The sequence below is a fragment of the Gallus gallus genome, chromosome 1 (assembly GCF_016699485.2).
Source record: "Gallus gallus isolate bGalGal1 chromosome 1, bGalGal1.mat.broiler.GRCg7b, whole genome shotgun sequence".
NCBI lineage: Eukaryota > Metazoa > Chordata > Aves > Galliformes > Phasianidae > Gallus > Gallus gallus.
In genome coordinates, this window is record NC_052532.1 from 86,648,221 (window position 1) to 86,675,860 (window position 27,640).

A 27,640-nucleotide genomic window follows, 5' to 3' on the forward strand; every position below is an offset into this window, starting at 1 on the left:
CAAGGAGTAAAGTGGTTTCCCAGCTCATGACCCATGGGCAGCATGGGGCAAGGAGGGGAAGCGGCACTGCTCAAGGTGGCCAGACATGACTGTGTGAAAACCTGAGGTTATTGGTGAATACTGCATTGCCTACAACTTGACTGTTCTTGTTGTTGCACTAAAGCTTAGTAGCCCCACCTAGATCCCAACAGTCTTGTTTGACTGGCGTATATTTACGCTGTGAGATGATTGCACACTATTTGTTCATGCTAAGAATTTGTATTGAGAAGGATGTTTCCCGCCAGGAAGGGGATGCAGAAAGGGTGTTTCCTGTCACTGTGGCAAAAATTCAGCCTTCCAACATCAACATTGCTTCTGCTCAAACTTCAACATTCAGAGTGAGGTGCAGCCTAATATGAATTTCAGCTCCAGCAAAATTGCAGCTAAGGAAATGATGTTTATTTACCCTGAGTCCAGTGAAGGATACAAAACCTTTCAGGCTTTAAAACTGAGTGATGCAAATCTGTGTGCATATATGTATTCCTTTTCTTGGGTTACATATGGCTTCTTTTAGTTTAGTTTGAAACTCTTATTTGTGTGTGTGTATACGTATGTATGCATATGTATATGTATCTGAATTAAACTGCTCTTAAACAAAAATAATGTGTCCTCTGCCCTCACAGAAGCTGAAAACTACTCTATTAGTTGAAAGAAAAATAACAAAAATGTAAGAGAATACAATTCTCCATATATAGAATGTTATTGCATTTTGCAGTCCTGAAACTACATTTTCATTGGCAAGCACCTTCGAAAATTCTGAAATCCATTTATAGACAGAAAATCTCATGAGGAATTTTCTAATTTTCACATGATTCATGGTATTGCATACATACAGAAAATAAGCAGAAATGTATGGAGAAGAGGCAGACTCTTCAGGCTGTGCACTCAAAGGAATCACATTTGAGCCCAGTGTAGTCTTATCGTTCTTTCCTGTTTGTTCATTTCCTGCTTTCTCTGTCTTTATCAAGACAGAGGGTGACATATAGAAGCATTTCTAGATAGATCCTTGTTTTAGGAGATTTGGAGAATGTTAGCTATTATAAGGCCCTGTACCAGGCCATACTTGCATTGCTTACAGCTGTGTGTGACTTCCACTACTTGGGTGGAAGTGCTCAGTGTTGCTGCTAGATAATATCTTTCTTTATTTAAGAGGAATTATTTCTATGAGAATGAAGTTAAGGGACAACACATGATTCTCCCCTTTTTTCCTTTCTTCTTTTGTCATTTTCTCCCAACCTCACTTTGAACAGCACTAGCATCCCTGTACTCCAAATCACCGGTGGTATTCATGTCAAAAATGTGCATTTTCCTCTCCTCATGAACAGAAATCCACATTTCACATCATAGTAGTCCTTTGGATGAGAAGACGTGAATCTCTCAGTTCACATATACAGGGAAAACCTAAGTAAATGCCCATGGTTCAGCACTTCATTTCTCAGATTCCCATCCTCCTGGGCATGAGCCAGCCCTGGTCTGAGTGCATTTCTTGCAATTGCATTTCTGTGAAGGAGTGTAGTTCAAATAGTTCAAATGTCAGAAAGACCACAGCCAAATCTTAGATTAGTTGTTGGTTAGGAAAAAGGGCTTGCAAACAAACAAACAAACAAAACAAACAAAAAAAAAAAAACAAAAAAAAAAAAAAAAGAGGAAAGCTGAAACTGCGGGACCAGAGGATAATTAAGGAGGAAAGGGACCTAAGGAGTTCTGTAGTCCAACCTCCTACTGAAAGCAGGGTCAGTCAGGAAGCCAGACCAAACTTCTCAGAACTGTACACAGTTAGATCTTTACAGCCTCCAAGGATGGAGCCTTCTCAGCACTGCTTGGCACTCAGCTCCACTGCCTGGCCATACTCACCAGGAGAACGTCTTTCCTTACTTACAGGCCAAACCTCCACTTTTTCAACCTGTGTCCATAGCTCACTATCTTACCATGCACTACTGAGAAGATCTTGGCTCTGTTTTCTTGATGACTTCCTCAGCTTGTGTGTGTTAAATCCTTGCAAACCATCTCTGACTCCCTTCTCATCTACTGCTGGCTGTTGGTTGAACTAAATGGACTTCAGATGTCCCTTCCAACTCTAAGGATTTTATGATTCTATAATTATCCACCTTGCACCCCTTCTTTAAGCAAGAGGTCTGGGAGAACTTCTTGGGGCAGACTGAAGCAAAAACAGCATTGAGCATGCCAGGCTTATCTATATCTTGTTACTAAATTACCTGCCCCATTCAGCAGTGGTCCCATATATTCCTTGGTCAACGTTTAACTGTTAATGTAGCAGCAGAAGCTCCTCTCATTTTCCTTTACTTCCATTGGAAGTATCAATTCCATCCGCACTTTGGCTCCTCTAACAGTATGCCCACCTGTCCAAGCAGTGCCTCTAAATTCTTCCTTTGAACAACTTCCAGCTTTTCAGTCTCTATACCCTGACCTTTTTGCAGTGCCTGCCCACCTCAGGGCTCTGCCAGACCCTGGCTCCTCTCACCAGGCTGCCCTTGGTGGTGTAGCAGACACTCCAGCCCAGCTTTGTCCTCTCCCTATCCCAAAAAGGTGTGCTTTTCTGGGCACTGGGGCTTCACCACATGCCTCTCAGCCTGCCCTACTCCTGACTGGGGTAAGGACACAGGCCCCGGTGGATGGTCCCTGCCCCGTCACCCCCAAGGAGCCCAGGGGAAATGAGGTGAGAGGCAGGGTGAAGAAGGAGGAATGGACTAGACAGAAGAAGTCAGAAGCCACAAAAAAAACAAACTTCCTCTAAACAGAAAGTAATTCTGCACATTTTATTTCCTTGGTATCTGACTTCATACCCTGGGGCCTGATTTGCTGAAACGCTAGTATCACAGCTGCAACCAAGCTCAATAGGACCTGAACTCTGCTTTAAACTGATAAAGCTGAAGCACATCGCAAAAATCTGGCCATAGGTGCCTCAGAGTGGAAACCCAAAATTTTGTCTGTGAATCTGTGAAATAGGGCTAATACTATTCCTCATTCTCACAAGGGTCTTGTATAAATAAGTGCATTCATCGCAAAGTGCTCAGATACCGCAGGGATGAGCTCAATAGAAAAGCCCAGGAGGCAACTGAAATTTCTGTCTTTAGAGAAGGATTTGAATAGTGTGCAGTAAATAAGGCTTGGGGCCCTGCGTTTTATAATGAGGAGTAAACAAGAGACTGAATAACTGCTGATTAAGTGAGCAGCATCTGTCTTATGTGCTAAATGAGGTACAGTCCTTTAGGAAAAAAATCTATATGTGAATATCTCATTGATGACTATCTATCTCATAATACATAGAGAGAATGGAGGGGATAGGTTTATCTTCTCCATGGTTTGAATTCTGAGATTTTCTGGCTTTTTGTAAAGTGACTGTGCAATCATAAAACTGTTCTGTTTACATCATTTGTGCACACACTTGTATACATATGTATTTAAAAGAGTGTGTTTTGATACAGCTCCAAAACCAATCTATTGTTTGCACACAGTCTTATTCCCATAACATTGATAAAGCAAGAAAGATGGTCACAGTTTACATTTCTTATTTGCTGTGCTAGTTCCTCCCAGTGTACATGAATCCTGGCATAATCAGTGGCTGGGAATTCATTTCTTGTACGGTTTTGTGGTTCTTATACTTAATCCATTGCATCAATAATTGCATTACAAATGTATGTGTTAAACGTGTATCTCACATAAAACAAGCAATCCCATTAGTTAAGGAAGGCGTATTCATGTCTGCATACACAAAACATTCCTGGATGATGTGTTTGTCATAAGCACTTGTAATGAGAAACGAAAATTGGGTTGTGGGTTGCTAGAAGGAGTTTAAGTAAATTGTTTTATTGCTACTGAAAATTGCAGAAATAAGAAGATGCTTTCTAAAGCAAGGTGCAGCACTCATCTCAATGTAATTTTTTTCCCTTCGAACCAAAATGATAAAACCCAGGCCAAGCTCTGGTGCCTACCCTAATATGTTATAACATCACTACAGCAAATGGGTGAAAGGAAAAGCAAGTTTACACGGAGGTAAAATGTCTGAGAACACAAATAAGCGTTACCTACAGGAAGGGTTTTAAAGTTCACATGCGGTCACATCTAGCATGAAAAAGAGCAGATGGTATGTCAGTACCAGAAACGGCATCAATATTTTGAGATTAACCTGGCTTTTCTGTGGCCAGTGAAGTGCAGGGATTATCAGCTTTCAAGATTTTGTTTTCCTGTGCTTTAATGTCGCACAATTTCAGTGCAGCTAAATATGACAGACAATGCTTCTATCCCTGCTTTAGATTTCATACCAGAAAGTTATTGGAAAATTCAAGAAACAGCTGAAGATGGCCTAAGCTTTCAACACCATTCTTGTAATCAGAGCTAGAATCTGGGTGGGCACAAGGGGAAAGGAATCATTACATTTACAGGGGAACAAATATAATAATTTTCACTGTTCTTTGGGAGGCTTTAAGGATCTTCCCACACATTCACTGTCAGATTAAAATCGTGCTGCAGAAGTGGTCTCTTGCTCCCTTGCTGTCTACTCTGCCATCTCCCAAAAGCTGCTGCCCTTGTAGCTGCAGTGGCCAAACAGCTTTTGAGTTGCCTCTTGACCATCGCATTTTGCACAGTGGATGTTGTCATGAATCAAAATGGCTTAAGCTTCACTTTAATAAGCCTGACTATAAACTGCAGTGCTTTAGGAAGGGACTCACGGTCCATTCCATGTGGTCAGAAATTTCCAAGAGAGGGGCAAGACACAAAGCTACAAATACAAAGCTGCTTTGCCTGCCACAGTTCAATCTGCTGCTGAATGCATGTCAAAGTCTTCAGTGGAATACAATGGAAAACATTTAAAAAAAAAAGAAAAAAAGATGAGGAAACTATCCATAACAATAAGGTTCATACTGTACCTTGAGACTCACAAAAGTTAACCTACAAGGTCCTTTCCTTCACAAGAATTACATCACTTTTCCCAGCGCCATGGATCACATAAAAATTACTGCTTTTGTGATCTGGGAAATTGTCTCTTAAATTTAAGTGTTTAACTCATTGAGGTGAACTTCCCAGGGACTGGTGGAAATTAGAAGGAGGAGAATAGTTGAATGATTTTGTTCTGTTGAAAATACACTTAATCTTGGATAGTCTACATATTAATTGCCAGATAAACAAGTAAATACAAGTAAAGCAACAAAGCACAAAGCAAAATGAAGAGTGCACCAACCCAAAAGAATATCTTCCTTACTCCCTCCCTTGCCTTAACACTGGATCAACGGCAGAAAAGAGAGAGGAATGTTTAAGCTAATAGGAGACAATTATAGCAGTTAAGCTCTTTCACACCCACCTTTCATTTTCCCCCCTAAAGTGTATTTGCAATCCAGACAGTAGCACACAAGATTTGGCATCCTTTGTTTCGGTAATGATACAGGTGGGTGGAACAGGGCTGCTTGCATGATCCCATGGCAGAGAAAAAATCTCTGTCAATACACTGGGCTTGAAATTCTCCATCTGACAGCCCTGCCTCATCCCAGCCCTTCCTGCTTCAGCCTCTGGGGCTCAGCACATGGAGCCATCTCTTCTGTATGGCCTCTCCAGCTGCAGTGATGGCATTGGAGGTCTGGGGACACCCAATGCAGAGCAAATCTCAGTGGCATAGGGATACCTGACATTTGTGGAGGCATTGTGCTGACCAGACTGCGCTGTCATGTGAGAGATATGCCATGGGGAACTTGTTTGTGTCATAAGGAAAGGCAGTAAAAATCAGAAGAAAGATGGGCAGAGTGTTTCAACTTTGTTTTCTCAAGCAATATATCGCCCTGCAGTGGAAAGTAAGTGGTGACCACCAGAGAACTGTTTCTAAAAAATGCTAATACATTTACTTTAGGGTAGCCGAAGTACATCAATAAGTTGACAACTTATTTTGAAAAATAGAACCCTTTTTGCCTTGCATTACAGAGGATCTGAACTAGCAGTCCCCTTATCAGATATATTACTCCTAAAATGAAGAAGATGTAGAGCCAAAGAATTACATAGGGATGTTGGAATGGAAACTGCCTGCCTCTTTCAGAAAATACATATCTTCCTTGTTGCATGTCTGTAACCAAAAATTGCACCTGGAACCCCTGCTGTTGTGGCAGAGTCTGAAAGGAAGCTTTCCAACTGCTTCAAATTTTGCATGGGGGCTGCTTATAGAAGACACTTCACCTGTACCAAACATTGCCACAGGGCAACATGGTGATGGAAACGTCAAGTCCTATGCTCCTCACAGAACCTTTCTGGCTGCCCAGTACAACATTCGGTAATCAAAGGTACAAGCCAATAATGAAAGGGATAGTGTTATTATTTATTTTCCCCTGTTCTCTTGGGTTTCAGTGACACTCAGAACATACCTCCCAAGTGAATAATTGAAGTCTTCATGGACCATTCAATTTCAGTTCACACTCTGTATTTTATCCAACTCAGACTATGTGGGTATAATGCAAGAGATAGCCACTCCGATATGGAGTTACTGTTCTCCATATATGTAACATTGGCCCGTATTCAAGCCTGGAGACATAACAGAGGCTTTTGTGCAGATATTTTTGGCTGATATTGGGAACTGTTATGATAAAGAGGGATGGAAGTCATCTGCAGAACACACACACACACACACACACACACATAAAAGCAGTTTTACTGGTCGGGGGATCCAGGATCAATACTCCACTTGAGCTCTGGATATTGTCAGGGCTATGCAACAGCCAGAATTTCTTACTCAGTGACAGCCCAGGATTTTGAATCTTTCCATATTAGATCAGGACAGAAGAGAAGGTTTATTTTCAAAATTTCCCCCACAAATGTTTTTAATTAAAATGTTATTTTCTGTTCCAACATTTGTCATTTATAATTTTTCATCTAAAATAAAATTTGAAGTAGAGCCTCCCCAAGATGGAACGAAGGGGTTCCAGACTGATCTGATTCGGTTGTTTTAAAACATTAAATTACAGAAAATGAGAAGGTTACTTCATGACTTTTTCATTTTGAACAAAATGAAATATCATGATCATCAACATGTCCTACAAAATGTCCGAGTTATATCAAGCTGATATTATCTACCAGAAAGCTCCTTCCACCAAACATTTTTGATCTGTCTACTAAGAGGTATTTATCTGCACAGGGACAACTCAGACACCTGATGTCCCTTCTTTGCAATCACTCTTACTTCTGCCTATCTCAATCTCATTTCTTATTAAAGCCACAAGAGGAAGCAAGCTGGAAAATCTGTAGGGAGGGGGGAAAGACCTAGTGGGAGAAAGAACTGCTGTATAACAGAAGGAAATGCCTTATTCAGGGGCACAACGATAGCTAGCAAGCACTCTGTCGCATGTGTATTCCTCACTCCCAAAGGGCTGGGGTAGCAAGCCATGGTTTGGTGGGAGCTGAGCAGAGAGCTGAGCTGAGTCTGCTGTCTCAGTCATGCAGACTGTATTTGGGGCTCTGGAGCCAGCCTGACCAAGCCCCCGAGCTCAGTTCAGATGAAATATTTAGCAGAGAGCCACGAGGTTCCTCTCTGCAGCAGAGCTTCACCCATTCTGCCTTGCCAGAAGGGGAGGCTGAGGCACCACGCTGGTGGTGCATCCTGCAGGACATGTCCATCTCTGTCAGTGTCGATATGCATGTTATTTACTTCCTCCTAAAGCAAAAGATGTAGCTCAAACAGTCCAGGAGGAGGTAAGCAGTTCTCCTCCTGTAACCTGCCCCTCAGATATTTGCCCTGCACCCCTCTTCTCTGCCTTGGTCTTCACCTGGCAGGCTGCCCTGAGGGGCCAGGCAGGATGAAGCCCTTTAGTCCTCCCCCTGCTTTGCTCCTCTGCCCAGCCACCTTCACCTGGATGGAGGTTTGAGCAGGGCTGGATCGCAGTGAATTTTTCACTGTTTCCACTCTCCCTCTTTCCCTTTCCCCTCCTTTTTCACCCCCTCCATAAGCACTACAGAGATGGCACTGTGCAGCGTGGTTCATACATGCAGTGATGGATACTTCAGCATCAGCTGCAGCGAGGAGGGTGCCAGCTCTGCGTTGCCTCTGGCTACATCACTGCTTCTGTTGACAGCAGCACAGCAGTGACAGTTTGATTCAGATCCTCGTGGTGTAATTGCTGTTTCCTTATTGCATCTCTCTGAGTTCATTCTGCTCCGCAGTGGTCTCCACAAAATTCAGGGAAGACCTGCAATCTTTCCTACCAAAGATTTGGGCTTCCAGTTCTGGCACTGCACTGCAGAGGGGCAATCTGACCTTACCTCCCAATCCACTTCACCACTGTGCACTTCTTTGAAATTAAGACAACTCCAACAATTATTCAGGGCATGCTGAGTGCTTTGTGGTGGAGTGAGAAGGGATAGTTGTCAGCATAATAGAGATTCTGGTGCAATATTGTCTTCGTCTTTGCTTTTACATTGAGCATTTCTCCTTACTTTTAAAACAAAACATGAACACTATTTGAAGTTTGTTTTGCAGAGTTCCAGCACAGATGGGGACTTGTACGGCGTTCTATTAATAAAAGTTATTAATAGGAGTTAACAGTGGAAGCACAGACATTTTAGGGAATGAGATCATTACTATTAAGAATAAAAGGAGTCTACAAGATAAAATGAACCCTTACATTGCTTAAACAGCTTTAATAATAAACAGTGAGTTTCCACTCATTAAGATTACTTCAGGCATCTGCATCGGAGAGATGGTCAAAGAAAATGTATTCAGAGATAAACAGAAGAATAAAGCAGGGCAATGAATGGAGAATGAGATCACACTTCTTTCCAAATATGCAAATAGATAAACATCAGAACAATAGATTTTCTTCTATCCCTTTCACAAAGGTGCAGTTTGCTTATCTGAGATCATTGTGAGGCTGGTAAGAATACAAGGCTTAATACAAAATCTCCCAGAGGCTGAAAAACAGTTTGGTCAGGCTGGTTTCAACATAGTAGAACTCCCTGCATACACACATGTACAGACACAGAAATACTTTTGCATGTGTCTATGTAAAAAGAAAAAAAAGCACAATAAAACAAAGAAAAAAGCAGCACACATATTTTTCCTTTATACAAAAGTATAATTACATAGTTAGAATAATCAGTGCTGAAAGACAGTTATTCCTTCATTTTAATTTCATGGGGTCTACACAGCCGTATAAGGATGTCTTCCATTTTAAGTCCATAACCACAAGACGTTTGCAGGCCTCTGCAGAATTTATGTATCTTCCATTCTTTTATGTGTCATTTTATCCTGTGATGATAAGAACAAATCACCTTGGGCAACTGAATGAATGGATCAAGCCCCCCCACCCCCCCTTTTTTTTTTCCCAGCTTTAACACTACTTAGTAACTCAGTAGCTAAATGCTAATAGAAACAGTATCCATCTGCTACAGGTTTTACACACTCATTTTTCCTCCTATTGAATTTCCCTCTCACCTAACCCTCACCAAACAATGCTACAGAGAAAAAGAAACTGCATTCCACCAAATGTGCCACATACTTAATGTGGTATGACAAGGAAGCTTGAAACTTCTATCATATCCAGGTTATGGGGTTTTTTTTGGCTGATAATGCTTCAAAATGTGAACTAGTGTCTGAATGGGGCTCTGGCCTGCTCTCCTCCTGTCCTCCCATCTACTCTCCATATCTGTGATCCTTTTTCTTCAGTCAGAAAGATTTCTAGCTCCAGTCATACACTGCAAGCCTATCCCACTCTTCATTGCAGTCATTGCTTTGTTAGCCTCTAGCCCTAGTGTTGAGTTTATCTGGAGGAAAAGTCTAGCCACATCACCTAAAAAACCTTTTGTGATGGTTGGCCATGACAAGAGGCCTCACAGCTAAGCTCTTCCTGTGGAAGATCCTAGGTAACCCTGCCTAGTAAGTAACATCTTCTGCCCTGGGTGAAGGCTATGGAACCAGAATAAGCTTAGAACTTTTCATAACTAGACTCTAAGATGGCTGATATTTATTAAAAGGCGCTGGAAGCTGGTGCCCAGTTTCTTACGTGGAAAAATCCATGTCATAGTACCTCTGATCTGAGAAAAACCTGTGCTGCAAATGTCCAGGTCACTCAGACACCTGCCTTGAATCTATGACATGTTACCTCTTCCTCCCTATGAGTAGTCACCTACAAGACTCACACAGTGAAGATGAGGTGATGTGAGCTTCACTGTGGGCTGGACAAGGTTTTGAGGAACCCATCTAGAGCTGAGATCTGAGCCACCACATCTTCATAGTCATTTGCTCCAGCACTAGCTGGACTGAAGTTTGTTCAAGTGCAGGTTTATTCTGGAAGTCCCTACAACTGCAATACTAAAAGCTCACACAGTTATGATCCCAGGTTTAACATTTGGGTAATGAGATCAGAAGAAGGTTCCCTTCAATATCCCAGCATTGTACGCCTTCCATGGAAGTTTATGTGAGAAATCATACCACGTGCATCATTCAGAGCCTGTGGTTTCCTTTTAAAACTGCACTTTGCTGAGTGTTGCAATGCAGATGCTGAAGGCAGAATGATTATCCACCTGCCTGCCTCCCTTGCTGTGTTAGCTTCCCTAACAAGAAGGGGGAAATGGAAGAAGCTGCAATACAAACAGTGTGTCAAGGCTTTTGAAATAGCAAACAGTGTTACCAGGGCTTTCCATTATATTTTACCACCATTAAGTAAATCTGTTTCTGAGACAGGTATTTTCTGCAGTCCAATTTATTTAGTGAAAAGTTAAAACACACAGCCTGTACTGGTGTCAGGGACTGCAAAGGGAGCCGATGACTTTGTCTGTCTGACAAAAGCTAATTCATAGGAGTCATCTATGTGAGAAATAAACTGCGAGAGTACTCATAAAAGATATTGTCCATGAACAAACTCATGGCAAATATAGTCTTAAGTTTTCACTCTCATTGTTTCCTTAGAAAGATATGCCATTCCATGAAAGGTGTGTATGGTAAGCAGTGCTAAGAGCTGCAGAGCAAATGCGCAGTGACTGGGTGCCAAGTTCTACAAAAAATATTCCCCAGATAAAAGAGAAGCTGTCATCCAGAAAGCTGCAGTCAGTAAAGATAAAAAGATTGTTTTAACAAGGGAATCAGCGTCAGGAGAAAACAATGCTAAAAAATGAGCAGACAAAAATATAACATGAAAAATGTGTATTACATCATTCTGTGTTATAGGAGCAATAATGTATATAATCACAGGGAAAAAAATGTCCAGAATGACCAAGAGGAAAGAACTGTGTTCAACTTTGAAATGTTAATAGTGAAGAAGAGGCATAAAAACCTGAGCCTGAAGGGGCCTACATAAATTAATGTCTCTATTTCATCCATGTCTTTTTTTTTTTTAAATTTTCTTGTAGATATCTTTATCCTTTATCCTAATTAAAAATTTCGTTTGCATGTACTTTGTCTCCCTCTTTCTCTTTAATGCTTCACTCTGTTTCGTGCTTTTTCTCTCCATCATCTTTTATCTTTCAAGATATCTCTGTAATTATTTTTTTCCTGAAGGTAATATTTTCTATTCAGTGCAGAAGTGGCAACACTTTGTTCTTCTTTCTTTTCTTATCTTACCATTTTCTCTTCTTTCTTTCCGGGGTATTTCAGCACTTCTCCTTCCTTTTAATCACCTCCTTTCTTTCTTTTGTGCCTCCCATTTTCTGGATCCTTGTGGTCTCACTCGTCTGTCTATCTTCTCTCTTACCCTTTCTCCTCTATCACCAAAATTCTCACAATTTTCCCTCCCAGAGCCACAAAAATGTTGATTCCAGGCTCTGATCAGGCACATTCTCCTCTCTTGGCAGACTCTTCTTCTCTAAACTTCTCCTACACACATTACTACCTTATCCCAAAACCTACTCACAATTGCAAACTCTATTTCCATTAAGTTTAGTCATGTGAATATACGAACTGTACATATTCACACAGGTAATCTTTCTCCCTGTGTTTAAAATAGAAATAGGAATGAACTGTCCTCTGCTGCTGCAAGACCAGACCCCAGTTAAATCCTTAGAATTGAAGACTTTTACTTCTGGCCATCTAAGTCTCTGGTGCCTGGGCTAAAATCCAGATCTGTTATCCAAGAGGCACATGCACCTCTGTCTCCTGCTCCTTCTCAGCGGAGCTGCCAGGAAAACATGCAGATAGACAGGTATTACCTTTGTTGCTAGCTATGTGAGTCTTATCATCAAAGCCCTTTCAAGGCCTCATAATCTTGGATCAATACCTTTTGGCCCAACAACACCACAAAACAGGCACATCAAAAGCTGGAAAGTAAGGAGAAGACTAATAAGTATTTTGAAGGCCATAGAAAGAGCCTGTAACAGAGCCAGAAACTCAGCTTAGCTCTGTTGTTTTGCCAGTCAAACCTTCCTTAGCCACCCATCTCAGGCCATGCAAATCTTCTCAGGCTCTCTCCATGTTGCACTAATCTTCAGATACATATAAGTCTTCTGTTTTTCTTGGGCGACTCAAGTTGAATTCAAAGGAAGAAATGGGAGAAGCTCTGATTTGGGTGGAGCTGAAGATGGTACCAGGTCCAGAATGCAAGTGTATCACTGGGTCACAGAAAGAAAATGCTGTCTGGGCAGGGGTTGTGCTCTAGGGACAGCACTCCCTGCCATCAGCATGCTTCCAGGGTGCTTGGATATATATTCTTTTAGCAGGGCTTTCTGTGTCGTTTAAATACTCATTTGTATGTAGCATAATCCTATGTAGTCAGTTTTCAACTGCTAGTTTTTGGGGGGGCTTTTTTGTAGGGTTTTTTTTTTTTTTTTTTTTTTTCAGTCTAGAAAGCAGCCTATTGAATAATCAGTCAAATATTGTTGCTTCTTTTCATGACATACCTTCTCTCACTCATACTATCTAGATAGTGGCACGTGCTCAGCAGCTGAAAATCTGTCAGAATACCAAGGAACTGGAAGTCCAAGGGAGTGATTAAGAAAATCTATGACAGTTTCTAACATACTGTTATTACCTTCATAATGAAGTTTGATTGAGTTGATGCAAGCAGGTCATTACAATTGTTTTTAAATCAATTTACAGCTCAGAAAGTCTCAAGGAGATGGCACGGTGACAGAGCCTGGGATCACCATGAAAGGCACCGCTGCCTGGCAGCACCAAGTCATACTGCTTCGCTCTTGCTTCCTCTGTAGCAATTTTCATCTGCAGCAAAAGAGCTGGAAAGATGAGGGGAAGAAAAAAAAAAGAGTACTAAAATCAGGAAGCTCTCACATCAGCCAAGCTTTGTTTGTTCTTTCTCATTTGCATTCTTTCCCCCGGTGGTTCAACACTGAAATTTAGCTCACTGTTCCCTTAGAGATGAGGCTCCAAAAGGCTTCTCACCTGCCAGCGTCACCTTTGAGTCCCAGTCTGTACGTCTACTTATCTGATATGTTTTTAAAACATTTTTGAAGGGATCAGCAGCCGCTCAAGCCACACCTCTTACACACACTGTATTCTTGTCCATTCACACTTCAACTTCATCCCTGGGGAGAAGAAATATTTGTTAGCTCAAGAAATACACATACACGTATATGTATGCAAGCAGTCAAGGGCTAAACGAAGCCTGATCATGGGGGAACTGGAGGGATGTAGACACACTGCTGCCTGCCCTAAAGCCTTCCTTACTTCCTTTTTTCTATTTTTATTCATAATTGTTTGTTATTGTTCTCTATTTGCACTGTGGCAATATTTAGAACTCAAAAGGATAGGGGCAACAGCTGAGTAAGACCCTTGCAGTCACACAACTGAAAATATCCCGAGGGAATCTCCCAACCCCTTCAGCTCAACAGGTTCTGTGGAAAAGCTTTCATTTTAGACAAAAAAAGCCCACTTTTTTTGGCACAGCAAAAGCAGGATTTTCCAGAAACAAATGTACTGATGACAAAACCAGTTTGTTTTCCAGAATATATTATATTATATGTTATCATGTGTTATTAAAGTGTAGGATCAAATAAAACAAAAAAAAAAAGGTTGAAATTCCTCCACAGTGTTTCAGTTTTAGCAAAAAGAAGAGCACCATGTTGAACAACACTCAACTATGTACAAAAATCCCTTTTGGGGGGGATTTTGAATATTTGGCATTTCACTGAAAATCAGAATAGAGTTATGAAAGTTCAGGCTTTGGCTGTAAGGATGTATAGTTTCATCATTTCAGGAAGTGAAATATACTGTGTGTTCCTGAGTGTCATTTATGGGTCAGGAAAAGAACCTGCAAAGCTGTAAAGGAGCCAGCTACTAACCAATGTGCTATATTGTGTCATGTTTGCTGAATGAATATTTTGCTCTGATGCATATGTCTGATTTGAAGAGTTCTTGGCTCTAGAGATTTCATAATTACTTGGATATGAAGATCCAGATTGACATTGCTGTGGCTCAGCCACATTCAGGCAGAGCTTGTCACTAGCCACGGAGAATACAGGCTGTAGAAAAAATGCCATTATTCAGTAGATAAGGACAATGGCTCACAATTATTATACTTCCTCTCAGTGTTTTAATTTTCATGCTGTGTTTTTGTGACATTGAGAGTAACAGGCAGAGCAAACAAAGCCTAAGCAACAGCTCCTTGCCACTGCTCCTTAATAAAAGGAAATGTATCACTCTCTACCGCCTGACCTTTGCAACGAGATGTAATGAAGTGACAAAAAGAGAACAGGTGACGCAGCTACCAAGTTTACACTTGAAAGAGTTTATCACAATGCTCAATTGATATCTGAAACTTCCTCCTAAACATGTTTCTGAGGTCAGTGAAGGATGTTCTTGTGACTTTCAGTAGGTTCTGGTGAGGCTCTCCGAGTGCCCGCTTCATCTAACATTGAACGAACACAGAGAGCTGATGAATGCAATAAGTACGTGAAAAGAGAGTGTGGCACCTGAAGAGAGTTTGAAATAGAAAAGACCAAAGGTGAAAAGATTAAAAAAAAAAAAAAAAAAAAAAAAAAAGAGCAGTGTTCCAATTCTTTGATACGTATCTTCTTAGATAAAGATTCCTGTTTAATCCCACAAGATACTATTGTTTTTTAGCTGAATTGAACCAGCAATATGATCAAAATACTTGTTAATCCTGTGCTGTTCATTTTCTCCACTGCTAACACCACCCAGAGTCTAGCTCTATTTAGCAGCAGACAGAATTATTGATTGCTTCTGTTTTGCATTTAAGAATAGCAAAACACCCATTTGGAGTTCTTTAACAAAATATCCAACTATTAATGAGTATATAAAAGGTACTAAAAACGGAGAGAAAGTGAAAAAGTAGTCTAGACATGTTAGGAATAAAGACACTTTCTTATCTTAAAACAGCTTTCAGCAATAACACTTGCAGAATATTAATACTTACTGTTTGCTCTTGCCCATTTTGATGACAATTTTTAGTGAATCGAGTTTAAAATAAAAATTTTTGCATAACAAAATGTTTCATTTTACCAAAATTTTTGTTACAATTTGATTTAGTGGAGGGTTATTTGAGTTAGGGTAGTATGGTTAGGTTGTGGTTGGGCTTGATCTTTAAGGTCATTTCCAACCTGAGCAATTCTATGATTCCATGATTCTATAATTCTGTGATAGCTTTATGAAGCATTTTTATTCCTGTTGAACTCCTCAAAGCCTTCTGGGGAAGAATAGGCCCTCACCTGGACCACTCATTGCTGCAGGAAGTTCTGCTCAGGGATGTGTCCCAGCACACCTTAATGCACACAAAGAAGGGAGCTGGAAAGCCACTGCCTTCATGAAAGTTGAACGTTCCTACAATGTCAACAATATTCACAAAAAAAAAAAAAACAACAGATTAATCAACATCAGATGTATAATCATAGAATCATCACAGAATCATAGAATGGCTTGGGTTGAAAGGGACTCCAAGGATCATCAAGCTCCAACCCCCTGCCACATGCAGGGCCACTAACCTCCACATTTAATACTCGAGCAGGCTGCCCAGGGCCCCATCTAACCTGGTTTTGAACACGTCTATAGACGGGGCATCCACAACCTCTCTGGGCAGCATGTTCCAGCTGTTCCAGATGTATAAAATTCACTGTGTCTTGCCTAGGGGTTGTCCTTGGAAGCTATTAATTTGGAAGAAAAAAAATGCATTTAGCATTCTCTAAAGTCACTGAGTCATTTTGGCCACCTGCGTGCTTTGTTAAAGGAAGACTGCTCCTGCCCATTGCAACAACAGGCAGTGCATCACCTCTACACAGTGCTTAGAAAATCAGGAAAATGAATAAACATTGAGGGGAAAATGCCATGTGGAAGTGGTTAGTTCATAACAATGACTTTCAATATTAGTTGGTTTAATTAATTGAATGCTCAATTATGCAAACACTTTGCCTTCTGTTGTAGTAATGATTCAAATAGGTGAAAAAAATGTCCAGTTAAGCAGCAAACAGAGAAGAAAACACCTTTCAGGTTAGAAGACAGAAAAAATCAGACATTTGTTGAGGAAATAGTTCCCCAAGTAACATTCAGTTCCACATATTATTATTCACAGAAGACAGAGGGTGGCAGTTCAAATGTACACAGTGTTTTTAATCACTGATTTAAAGATGGTGCGGTCATTAAATCGTAATGGACTCTGGCTGAAGGCTGTCTCTCCATTAAATACTAGCAAATAATGCCTGTGTTTATCCGTTCCCGGTTTTAAGAGGAGATTGTTTGTTGACTTTGAACCCTAACATGAGGCATTCCTTTTCAGCATTTTAAAATAACGCCATCTTTATTATTTTATTCTTAATATTTAAACAGGTTGAATAATTTAGCAAAGAGAATAATCCTCTAATTTCACTTTAATGAGGGCTCTGTAAAGTCAAACCCTGCAGAGGTTTCAAAACTGTGTCATGAAAAACATAGCCATGAAGAACAGCGTGCGGGCACTACACACAGCAATTGTGTGGCCACCAGGGCAGTTTGCTTGCAGCTAACCAAGTCACAGACAAATCACAAGCAGAATTTTAGCAAAGCATGATTCCAGATTCAGTGGGACCTATGTGAGCTTGAGCCTAAAGTGTGAAACTATGCAGCATCCCAATGCCAACACCAGGAAGGTTCTCACCACCCGCTGTATGACAGTGAGGTGGAAGCGTTCAGTCCCAGGTCACTGAATGCAGCTTCAGCCTCTTTAATGAGATCTGTGCTGAGATTTTGGGCCCTGGTGACACAGTGTTTAACCATCTACATTACTGCCATCATGTGAATTGAGGTCACAAAGCCCAGCTTCACATTAGTGTTATGAGCTTAACAAAATACTGTGCTAAATGAGTACCTCTAAGCTCATATTCCGTTAGCTAACAAAATAACCAAACACGCTTTGAATTTGGGACCTGATCACACATAACTCTCCTAAGTACAGCCCCCCCAGCAAAAATCCCCAAAAGCCAAGCTCCATCACTGAACCTCCTTCGAAAGACAGTGTAATGACATGCATTCCAGCATAGCTCTACAAAGCTGTTATGCAAGAACAGTGTACCCAAAAACAGCCTCTGGTCATAGCGGTGCTGAAAATATGTTGTTGTCTTTTTCATAAGCAAAAACAAGAGGGAAAAAAACACTTATTTGTAAAAATAAATGCCCAGGTTTTCATTTATACAGGAATGACTTTGTTGTGTGGTATGCCCTTCAATAAAATTATAGCTTAGGTCCACAAGTGTGTGCGTGTTTTGAGGTCTTATACTTAACCTTATCCTTTCTTCATTTTAAAGGCATCCAACATTGTTAACGACCAGGAATGTAAATTACACGCATTCGTACTCATGCACGTTGCCTACCTAATTTTACAACTCCTATTAAATGCTTTAATTACACACAATGGGTTATAAATATTAAACCAGAAATGTATCTAAATAACTTTTACAGCGACACCAGAAGCTATGCAAATCCTTCGAATGTGAAAAGTCTTCACTGAAAAATAGCTTCCAAAATTTACAAATGAAAATACTGAGTATTTAGACCCTTAGGTCTTTTTTTTTCCCCAACTTTTAATCCACTTTACACTACATTAACAGAATTTTAAAAGCTCTTTGTTTCAAGGCCTGTGCTATTGTGCTGGTGTGCTCACATATTAAAAACCACACTAGAAAACCATTTCTTTTACCTAATTATGAAGAGAATGAAATTAATATACTGCTCATAATAACTCAACACTTCCCCAAATGCACATCTTTTCATTATTTGCTTGTACATTAGTTATTTCTATCCCTGTGACCTTATTCCTTATAACTATGTTATAAACTTCTTCAAGAGTATGGAAAGAATATTTAATACAAAGCAAAGTAATTATAGTCTGAAGGTTCTGAAATATAACTGAAGTGTATCCCTGGGGCTATTTCCTGATAATTAGGTATGACATAAATAATCATGATTAATTATATTTCTGGATAGTGATCTGCCTCCAATGAAATATTGCTATCCCTGATAATGCTTAACAATAAAAAAAACCAACCCTACGTGTGTTTAAACAGAATATTCTCTTAAACCTCATGTGCAACTCAGCCACATAGGCTATAAATGGCTTTGATGTTTCTCTGATACATTGTGCCACTGGAATAACAATTCTACATTTCTGAGGGCATTAAATAATACCATTTGGCAATAAATCAAAATCCAGAGTTTGACAATTGCAGCAATTAATTCTATTTGATGAGTTTTTGTTGAATAAGCTTTTAACAAGATCTTGATACTTTTTAATGTCCCATATATTAAAGCTGAGAAGAACTGTCTGTTTGTTACATCCTTCTGGTTGTAGATGTGTCAGCTACTGGCAGGTATTTGAGTCAGAGCATGAACTATTTAAGACAATTTTAAATAAAATTTTGTTGATTAATTTGTTGATGACTGTGAATACCGTTTGTGTTTCCAGATGGAGAACAGAACTTTCCTTCTTTGAAAGAATGCCAAAAGCTTTCCTATTTATGTCCAGCATGATCAGGCATTATTATTAATACATCATGACTACCTTGAGGCTCATCTTAAACTGTACAAGGCAGTGCCCTGCAGAAGCAGTTCAGAAATAGAAATGAGAAGTGAAGAGCATGACTAGCAGTACTTTGTACAAGGAACACACAGCCTGACCTTCAGGACTGGCTTTCCAGTGAGCCCTGACCCTACCAACAGAAGCTCAGCCAGCCTTGAACATGCCCAGAAGCGTACCTGGGCTCACTTCTGGCAGAGCATCAGTGGAGTCAGCTCCATGAGCTGGCTCACAGCATCTCTGCCTGTGACAGCATGGGAGCAGGAGGAAGATGGTGCTGTGCATAGATCCAGTGTTCCACTTTCTTGGAGAAGAGTTTTGAGAAATGACAATGCATTTGCCCGCCTTGCTCCAGACTCTCCAGGTAGGATGTGCTCACAAAAGAATGAGTATACCGTAGCAAGCCTAGGAAGTTAGGAAAGCATCAACTCCAGACATTGTTGGCCTGGATTCTTTCTCCTGGCTGTTTTATCCATACCTGTTACTATCTTCTTTGTCAAGGAAAATGAAGGCAATATCACCTTCAGGCTGTATGCAGCACAGTGGCAATGAGAAAATGCGAAGACAATTGCTAACGTAATTTGGTGATCCCTGGAGATCTGTGGATTCAGCATGCCTACTTCTGGACACACAGACCCTCAAATCAACTCCAGAAGAGTGGGGCATAGCTTAGAAGTACCCAGGTTCCAGCAGGATTTTCAATGAACCACAAGGTGGAAGCAGAAAAGCCTGAGAGGATGGCAGCTGTCAGGACGAGAAATGAGGCAACTGAACAGGGTGCTCAGTTGCAAAAAAGACAACAGCAGGAAAAAGGGGGCATATGTTTAAAATACTGCCGTGGAGCTAAAGATCGGAGTTGTAAGGAAAAGCAGGGAAAATAACAAAAAGCTCATCAACACCCACCTGCCAAGAGTGTCAATAAAAATGATAGGAGCAAAGGCAAAGGATTTTTTTTTTCTCTGCAGCAAGAAGCACAGATGGGCAAAAGTATAAAACAAAAGCCTGTATGAGGTTTTCGTCTGTGCTGCAGTTCTCAAGAATGAGTACACAAGAAAAATGTTTACGTGAATTACGTTAAATGTGAGCAAACTCTGGATTGGTATTCATGTATATTCTTATCATAAAGACATCTTAAAGATTTTTAAATCCTGTTTGGTTGGTTCTGATGGCGTAGTAATGTATATGGTGAGTTGTATTCGTGTAAAATAGGAATGGAAGTATGAAGAATGCTGAAGAGATTTATTTTAAACATATTTATACTTGCCACAACTCCATTAAAGGAGCTGGGTAAAACCATGTCTAAGATATGCTTGTAGCAAGTTGGATAATTAAAAGGTATTGCCAGTCACTATCAATTTGCTAGAAGGCATTCACGTTTGCAATATACAAATTTGTACTACTGTCATTGTTGTAATCCCATTTGTGCAAATATTCAATAAATAAGACACAAAGTTTCTTCCAGCATCCAGTCATCATGCTGCTGCTGAACCCTATCCATGTTTTCAGTAACTGAGAACATGCTATTTTTAAAGCTGATTGAAAAAAAAATTACATGGCAGTTATGACCAAGCCATATAATAGTACCTGACTTCTGTAACTGCACTCTTAGAGCTTGGTTCTATCATTTAAGGAAGCGTCATTCAGGGAAACAATATTCTGAAGATAATAAAATCCCAGCAGGATAAAGACTATGAATGGACCATCTCTGCAGCCTCCAAAGTCAGGAAGAATTGGTAAGTCTTTCCTGTCTTTGTGAAGTGCTCAGGAAAGCAGGACTCAACCCCTGGGTCAATGCATGAGCCTGGACTTGCATCCTTACTGACTCATTAGAGTCAGTATGTGCACTGTATATCATTATATAGATGCTGGAGCAAACTATTTGTTCAGTTTGTTCAGATTTCTCAAGAGGAATGAGCAGTTTTGAGGCTAGAAAGACAGCCAGGGGAGTGATAGCTCAGGACTGAAGCATGGAGTGAATCAAACTGACACCATAAAGCACAAATAGGAACCCAAACTAAACAACAGAAGGAAATATCAAAAACTGTCTCTATTCTGTTGTTGACAGGGTCATTAGAAGTAGGCTATATCCTTTTTTTTTAGCTGTAGATCACATTCAACATTCCGGTATGTTTAAGCATTGTATGTTCATTTCAGAAGAAGTGGTTCAAGTGATCTGAAGTTGTCCCTTGAAGGCAGTTTGAGCTCTCTTTCAGTGCAGAAGTTTCCCTGATAATTTTCTTCCTTTTGTTTGTGATTCTGTAGTGGTTGGCTTGGTCAGCACATACTTGCTTCTTTCTTTGTCATGTTGTTTTGTAATGAACTCTTATTTCAGCATGAGGCCACTTCCCATCCTGCTTTATAACACAGGCATGTGGTAATTGGCTCCAGGAAGTAGACAAAACATATATTTCCTTATGGCACTAATTAATTAGTCATATGTACACTCAATACTTAATTGCTATTGTACGCTCTGGCCCGTGTGACTTCTGTGAAAATATCGGACTGTACACTAATTTCAATTAGAAACTCATGGAAAAGTGAAAAGTGCCTGTAGTTTCTATGAGCAAGAGAAGCAAAATTTCACTCATCATACTAATAACACCCAGCACGTCATTTCTTCTTTTTTTTTAATCCTTTGCACTATGCTCAATACATTTCTCTAATGTAACCAAGCCTGGAAGCTTAAAGCATCTGTGCTCTACTTAAAAATGCTGATATGACAAAGAAAACCTCTTCCTCAGGACTGCTACTCCTCTTCTGCAGCATAACAAGCGCTAGTCAACCACAAGTGCTACTAAGAATGGCTACTTTTAGAGCTTCTTACCAATAACAGGCAGAGGTTTTGCCCATTAAGGGTTTAATTTTCCATCTTGCAACAGTGACAACCATTTGGAGTTTTGCCCATACACTCTGTGCTGAATTTTTAGGTATTTATAACATTTCTATGATACTTACTGCCATATTACCAAAGGCTCTCACGCTCATTAATCTCCAATATAAATTGTTCCTTTGTTCATTTCTTAGATGACTTATATGAAGACCACAGCTTTTCAAGCAGAAATTGAGAATAAATTAAAAATTCTTATTTTCTCATTACTTTTCCCACTCTAAGTGTTCCTGAAATAGCCAGTATAATTAGAACAAACAAAGAAAACCCACAGGGCTAAATTTTGCCCTTAAAAATATATATGGGTAAGAGCAAATTTGGAGATACTGGAAAGAGTTCAGCACAGGGCTACCAAGATGATTAAGGGACTGAAATAGCTCTTACATGAAGGAGGGCTGAGAGAGTTGGGGCTCTTCAGCCTGGAGAAGAGTGGAGGAAGATCTCATAGGTGCATACCTGAAGAGAGGGTGCAAAGAGGACAGGCTCTTTTCAGTGGTTCCCAGTGCAAGGACAAGATGCAATTGTCACAAAGTGAAGTACAAAAACTTTTCTCTGAACATAAAAAAACAAGTGAGAGTGAATGAGCACCAGCACAGACTGCTCAGAACAGTGGTGCAGTCTCTCTTTGGAGATATTCAAAAGCCCTCTGGACATGATCCTGGGCAATCTGCTGCAGGTGGCCCTGCTTAAGCAAGGGGTTGGATCAGACCTCAAGAGTTCCCTTCCAGTCTAAACCATTCTGAGAACTTTATGGGGCCCACATCTATATCTACAAAGACAAAACACAGATCATTTTATTTTAAAATCAAGGTAAAATATTACATATCTTTCAAGTTACTGCACTAGCTGTCTCAGATGTATGACTGAAGACAATTGTTAGAGCAAAGTTCTGATAATTTTTAAGTTATTCAGTGCAACAGTCTTACTAACAAACTAGCATTAATCAAAATCATTGAGATTCACTGGATTTATGAGTGGAAGCCTGGATAAAGGAGCAGAATAATTAATGAACACAAACTACATCCACATGTGAGAATCTGATAGACAAGAAGGATGGAAAGAGCAATGGTGGTCTCCAACCTCAAGTGTCCATCTCTCTGAGGTCCCAGTCCTCCACTGCAATGCAAACCTCAGATTCTTATGAAGCAGTTGCAATCCTCAGTCTCTAACCCTGCATACTAAACAAGCTTCTGCTCTTCTTTATATATCCAAGTATTTTTTTTATAGCTTAGAAAGCTAATAGTGAAGCAAAGGAGTATCTATGTAATGATGGCCAGCTGTAACGTATGGTTGGAAATCTACACAATACTGGGTTATATATAAGCCAAAGAATATATACAGAGTATCATGAACTGTTTACAGCAAAATCTGATATCTGGAAGACAGTATTGCTTGATCTGAGAATTAGAAACTTGAATCTAAATTCAAGTTTATAACTTGAAATTTGAATCAAATCAGAATTTGATACAGTACACAAATATGTAGTGATCAAAGTAAGATTTTATGCTATTCTGTACCATTGTACCACTGCATAACATGAAAATTGGCAGTTCCCAGTGTTTCCTGAACCTGAAACTGCAAGCATAACTCAGTGCTTGAGTAGCTCAAGCTAGACCTAACTCATGACAGTCTTGTATCTTGTCATTTACACCTGTGCTATGAGTATCAAACGGAGCATAGCAAGCTGCTATTTTTCTCCTACTCCACACAGAGATGTAAATGAATTCAGCAAAGTGAAGGCTTGTGAAGATAGTGGTGTAATCTCCAGAAATATGAGAGTCAGGAATCTGAACTCCTGTACTGCTGCAGAAAAGAAATTGTCTTAGAGAAGCAAATCAGTGAGGAAGTGTATAGAAGGGACCATGAGATTAGAAGCAGAAGAGTAGGACCACAATCTAAAAACAGCTACAGCAAAAGTTCTGTATGAGTCTGAGGACCAACAAACACGTGAGTGGAACGGTCCATTTTCTCACCAGCAATACATGTCACAGACATAGTTGTGGTATCATGTCTGAAATGAACATAGCCCATAGCATATTTTCCATAGAAATTTGAATGTAACATTTCTGCTGCCTAGGAAAGAGAAATTGAAAACACATTTTGTAAAAGAACACTGGGAGTATTAACACCTAAAGAAGACACATCCCAGAGAAATATGTGTAGGAAAGCTGGATATCTGAAGTGCTGGAAGAGACTTAGTGATAACCATAAGTGATACTGATTTAATTAAAAGTCTTTTATCACCTTTTTGGTAATTCTGCCTCTTTATTGATCCAAGAAGTAAAACCAAAGTTAAATTTTAGAAGGTGATGTGTCCTTAAGAAGTGAGCTGACAAGAATTGAAAAGACCCTGGTTTCACTACATTGAAAAAAAATCCCATTTGGAATCTTATTATACATCTCTGGCAACAGTGATCCAATACATGAAATACTCAGGCTGGTGACTGATGCAAGTCTGGCAACATCATATCATAGGGTGTGAGGATTTGAACTGGCATAGATTTATTTATTTATTTATTTAAGTTAACTATAGATCATCTTTGAAGATCCCTCTGTGCATGCTTTTGTTTTGATTTTTCAGTGGATCTTGAAGGCAATGGATCTGCAGTGGCTGAGTAGCTGGGCCTCTGTGTATACTTTTATTGTTGTTACATTGAATGAACCATAATAAGAACACGGGGAGATATCTGCCATTACACAAAGGAGAAATTCAGTAGCTAGTTTCAGCTGAAAGGGGAGTAACTTTCCTATGTGTCTAGGAAAACCTCCCTCCAAAAAAAAACAGACTACTCCTATGTGCCTACTAACTTCTGTGGAACAGCCAGCTTTCATATTTCTTTTTGAACTTGATCACTTAGATTATTGCTAATTCTGAAGTTAAATAATATCCACACTATCAGACAAGAGCAGTACACCCTTAATTTTAAAGGAGTTAAAATTTCATGAATGAGAAATGCAATCCTCTTAACTGAGTAGAGAGAACCTGTTTTATGTCAAAGGCTCTCCCGGTAGGACTCTATCAGAGGTCTGACTCTCTCCTGTGGGCACAGACCATGCAGATCGCTTTCCAAAGACATCTCTGTACAAGTAAGCAAAATGTTCTCAGAGGGACAACAACCATCTTCCCAATCCTAGGAGAGCTGCTGCACAAGTATATCCTTAAAGTTCCTGTATGGCAACATTTCCAAGGGGCTAGAGATCTGCTCAGGTTGTTAATGCGTGCCTGAGGTGCTCATCTTCTCAAAATATTCCTGCTTTGAGGGCATTTCAGCTCTAACATGAACATTAGAAATATCCTCACATTTACAGAGATAATCGTTATAGCTTCTTAGGACTTAAAATTGCAGCGACTCAGTGCAAATTGGGAAAAAACAGTCTCTTTCTTGAGTCCACTTGCCTTGGGATCTAATTCAGAGTTGTTGTAAGGAAAGAAAGATTAGGAAGCCCACTCCACACTGTTGCTGCATTTCCTTACTCAGCACCTAAGTCTTGTTCTTGGCGGACACAGGTGATGGATGTTTTAAAGAGAATTCCTTACTCTGCTGTGGATGAGACAACAAGGATCTGCTCTCCTTTAAAGTAATAGTATTTAACTCACTTGACAGACATTTATCTCCAGATACTGTGAGGATAACAGAGCATCACCCTGAAGCCCTGTTTTGGAAATTTTGGAAGGTTTACTGGTTTGTTTCCCCAAACTTTCATGTTTCATTAAAATAATACAACACTGCCTGCTGTTCTGGGCAAACTCTATATCTCTCTCCATTGTTTCCCTACTGCATCAGCTTCACAATAATTATGTGCAGAGATGCAAACTGAAATTACTGTAGCAAAGGTGCAAATTCAGCCCAGAATGAAAAGGGGCATCATTTTCAAAATCTATAACTAGATATGCTTCAATATCAAATGCTCAGCAGGCGGCCAAGAACTTCAATATTTATTGAGCACATTATGCCTTCTCATTACACAAATATGGCCCAGTGCTACAATACAAACATATGCTTTTTACAAAAGATTTCTGCTTATAGTATTTGAAATGTTGCATTAACATTCAGTTTACCTTTGTAGCCAGAACAAATGTATTAATTCATGAAGCCTGAGGTCGCAAGTGATCCTGTATATAAAATATTTGTAGCAAAAAATAGAATACTTTAATATTGACATCTCAAGAACAGATAAATTGGCAGAATAAATGTTCCCAGATGACCCGCTAACCTCTGCTGATTGTGCCACTGAACCCTTGAAGAAGTAATTAAAATAATTTGCAACAGCGGAGAATGAATATGAAATTCATCTCCATTGCATGGTCATTGATCAGTAGTAAAGTACTTGCACTTGAAAAAGAATTTCTAAAACATGGCAAAAATGACAATTTTTGTAATATGAACCGTTTTTGTAGTAAGTTAAATTGATCGATTAATGTTACATTTATTATTTTTGCACTTGTCTAGATTTGACGAGGAATTTACTGTAAGCTGACACATCATTTGCTTTTGGCAGACATCAATTACTCTCATCAATATCCTAAAAAAGAAAAGAAATTATAACAGCAAGAAATTAAAAGGAAGGTTACATCATTTTCAGTCCAAATCGAAATATATTACTGATTTGCTTTCTGATATTGTTGCCTGTTTATCTCAGAATGTTGTGGGGTTTCTTGCTATTGCGATAACTTTCTGGAGGTAAGCAATACACAGATAAAGCATTTTCCTTCCTGTTCCTGATTAAAAAGTGCAACATTTCAACATATTTCAACAGGACTACTTTGAATATCTGATCGCAAATACTGATGTGACATTCACATAGCTTCTAGTACACCAGGCCATTACAGTCACAGTCCCAAGTAAAACTAACTCAGTAAAGAAGTTCAGGAATAACTGGGGATTTGTCATACCATTGTGGGCAGACGTTTCATTCTTCCCATGAAGGAGTATATGATCCAGATATGAGCCAGCCACTAGAATTAAAATTAGAAGCCATTTAATTAAAGTTAGTGCAGCACTGAACCCAAATTATCAAGTCTTCCCAAGAGGCAGCATATATTAACTCAAGGGCAGCGTGATAATACAGGTATGTTCATCCAGTCAAGTTGACATGAAAGCTATCTCTTAAGGCACCAGACCTTCCAGATGACCGCCTGACAAAGATGCAAGGCTGAAGAAGTTAAAAGTAAGGTTATGTCATCTCTTTTCCTATACATTATCACTATGAAAAAAGGAAAAAAAAAAAAAAAAAAAAAGAGAGAGAGAAAAAAAATAGGGAAATACAGCCCAACACTTACACAGAACACAACTTTTAGTATTCTGGCCCTGATACATTTAGAAAGATGATTTTAGACTTATTGGTCAAGCTATGCAAATGGAGATTAAAGAAGAAACAGACTTAACAAGTTTTGATTTTTTGTTTGTTTGTTTTTTTGTTTTGTTTTGTTTTGTTTTTTTGTCCAGAGCAGTATTTAGTACAAATACTGACAATCCTCCTAATGAATTGAATGCATTAACCATCAGGATCCATATTCATTTGTTACAGAAAGAAAGCAGGATATCTTTATGCCCCAGACCTCCCCTACACTATGGCTCTGTGTGTCACCTTTTCTAAGTTCATACAGTTCAAGCAGAAGAAAGGTTATGGGAGAATGAAGGAAACATCATTTCTTGCTGTAGATTCAGTATGCAAAAATTGTGGTCTTTCGCTGCATTGATATGCAGGCCTGGATATTGCCATTAAAATCCCATGTATGGCTGAAATACTTAGCATGTAGGCAATCCTAATTATCTGT

At 39.7% G+C, this 27,640-nt stretch overlaps 1 long non-coding RNA gene across 4 annotated transcripts in view; it reads left to right on the forward strand.

The window, feature by feature from the left end:
- The window catches only part of LOC101751304, a 423,708-nt gene extending 396,471 nt beyond the window's left edge, over positions 1–27,237 (forward strand). For 3 of the 4 annotated variants that reach the window (XR_006930981.1, XR_005842158.2, XR_006930988.1), the window contains one exon: positions 13,058–18,827. This is a non-coding gene — a long non-coding RNA (uncharacterized LOC101751304). Of the gene's footprint in view, positions 1–13,057; positions 18,828–18,863 lie in introns of those variants that run through there. The other variant, XR_005842154.2, reaches the window with a different exon arrangement.
- The last annotated feature ends 403 nt before the right edge of the window (positions 27,238–27,640 follow it).